The sequence below is a fragment of the Penaeus vannamei genome, chromosome 11 (assembly GCF_042767895.1).
Source record: "Penaeus vannamei isolate JL-2024 chromosome 11, ASM4276789v1, whole genome shotgun sequence".
Classification (NCBI taxonomy): domain Eukaryota; kingdom Metazoa; phylum Arthropoda; class Malacostraca; order Decapoda; family Penaeidae; genus Penaeus; species Penaeus vannamei.
Genome location: NC_091559.1, coordinates 27,596,063 through 27,598,562, shown reverse-complemented (window position 1 = coordinate 27,598,562; position 2,500 = coordinate 27,596,063). Strand labels below are relative to the sequence as shown.

General features: G+C 37.5%; 1 protein-coding gene across 1 annotated transcript in view; it reads right to left on the bottom strand.

Annotated features, from left to right (window-relative positions):
* LOC113803181 (probable G-protein coupled receptor No9) overlaps nucleotides 1–2,500 on the bottom strand; it is a 213,267-nt gene that overhangs the window by 121,196 nt on the left and 89,571 nt on the right. The gene's annotated exons all lie outside the window — the stretch shown is intronic.

The following is a 2,500-nucleotide window of genomic DNA, read 5'->3' as shown; positions in this document are numbered from 1 at the left end:
AGAGGATGGAGGAGGAAAAAGGAAGGAAGAGATAAGAGGAAGGAGGAGGAAGGAGGGTCGACGAGGCATACATGTATTTGTCTGTATGTGTATGTGTACGTCGGTGTCTGTGTGTGCGTTTGTGTTGCTAGGTGTCTGGGTGTACCATTTGCCTTCTTTTGTGTGTGATGTGCGTTTATGTGCGTTATTCAAAGCAAAGATTGAAGTGAGAGAGAGAGCGAGAGATAAATAGACAGATCGACAGATAGTGAGTGAGTGAGAGAGAGAGAGAGATAGATAAAGAGAGAGAGGGAGAGAGACAGACAGACTGACAAACAGACAGACAGGGAGAGAGAGGGGGGGGGGTGCGAGTACCAAACAAAAATCGCTAAACAAACAAAAATCTTTCACATTTTCAAAAAGGGAAAAACAAATATATACGGATTCGACGTATTTGGAGGTAGGGGAGAAGATTCTGTAACAGTCAAATATAATTCTATTCTACGTATGCAAAGTGATTTTTTTTTCTGATACGGAAAACCTAAGTTCCTGAATGAAAGAGCTTTTAGAATTTAGATTATCATAACTTAAAGTACGAACGCTTCAGTCTTTAGATGCCTCATGAATAATGGAAAGGGACAGAGAGAGAGAGAGAGAGAGGGAGAGAGAGAGAGAGAGAGAGAGAGAGAGAGAGAGAGAGAGAGAGAGAGAGAGAGAGCAGGTGGGGGGGAGGGGGGGGGGCAGAGAGAGAAAGAGATAGAAAAAGAGAGAGGGAGAGAGAGACAGAGAAAGAGAGAGAGAGGGTGGGGGAGAAAAAGAGAGAGGGAGCGAGACAGACAGATGATAGAAATTGATATAAAGATAAATTGATCAAAGACAAATATACGGATAGATTTAGAAAGCCAGTAAAAAAATAATTATAATAAAAAAGAAAAAAAAATAATAATAATAAAGTAAAAAAATATATATATATATATGTATATATATATATATATATATATATACTATATATATATATTTATATATATATATATATATATATATATATATATAATACATATATATATATTTATCTATTTATCTATTTATATATGTATGTGTGTGTGTGTGTGTGTGTGTGTGTGTGTGTGTGTGTGTGTGTGTGTGTGTGTGTGTGTGTGTGTGTGTGTGTGTGTGTTATCATTATAGTAAGCTATATAATGAGTCACACTGAAAAAAACGAGATCTGTTGCAACAGAGGTGTCAGTGCAGGTCAAGACACAGCTAAGAAAGAATGAAAGAATAGAAGGTGAACTATTTACGTAAGAAAAACATGTTAGCTGATCTTTTAAACTTATCAAGAGTCGGAGAAGTTACAATCTCTGAAGGCAATCTATTCCAAAGTCTACAAATAGCAGTAAAAAAAATCTAGAAAATTGACTTGTAGACGATCGACTTACATCAAATGTCATTAAATTGAGGGTCATAGAACTTCTGGTAATTCTTGCAGGTTGATAAAAATCAGGTAAAAACTTATTGAGGGGATGTGAATTATCGGTTACAATCTTGTATAAGACTGAAAGAGCCCCAATAACTCTAGGATGTCCAATGTCCAAATCTAAGTCAGACAGGAGAAATTTAATGGAATTAAAAGAACGATCAAGCAGTCTTAAGTGTGAGTCTGCAGCAGATAACCACACAAAACAATATTCTAAATGAGGCAGAATAAAAGAAAAGAAGCACCTACGTGTAATGTTGTCATCTTCATAGATTTTCTTGCATTTACGAATGATGCCTAACTTTCATGAAATTGCCCGAGCCATATTCCTAATATGCAATTCAAATGTAAGTTTTGAATCAAAGGTTACACCTAAGAACTTCAGGTTATCCACTGAAATGGTTAAGACTTCATTAATCAGCAGACTTGGATTCTGAGGCAACTGCGTTCGAGACCGACTCAAAATCATTTCTACAGACTTAACAGGATTTAATTTCATGCCCCACCGAGAGCACCACGATTGAGTCATGGTCTACAGTGAGACTGACAGCTACTATTTGCCTAGTTGCCGGAGACGGAATATCAGCATAGAGAGAAGTATCATCAGCATATGCCAACATTTTATTAGTAATGCCAGACCACATATCGCTTGTATAAGATAAAGAGCAAAGGGCCAAGAAAACTACGCTGAGGAACCCCAGAAGACACATGGGAATACGAGCTAAAACTACCAATAATATGAACACGCTGCTGCCTACCTGTTAAAAATTCAGTTAAAATACCTTACCGCCAACACCAAAAATTTAAACCCTTGTGATTAACAGTGTCGAAAGCTGCACTAGAATCCAGCGAGACAAGTCTTGGTTCATGGTCCTTATCTAAAGCAGACTGCATTTCATGCACCAACATAAGCAATGTACCATTGCAGCCGAGTCCCTTTCTAAAACCAAACTGAGTCTCTGGAAGAAACGGTCTCAAATGTACAGAAAGACGTTTGACCAGCAAACGTACAAAAACGGATAAAATTGGTGTAATTGAAATGGG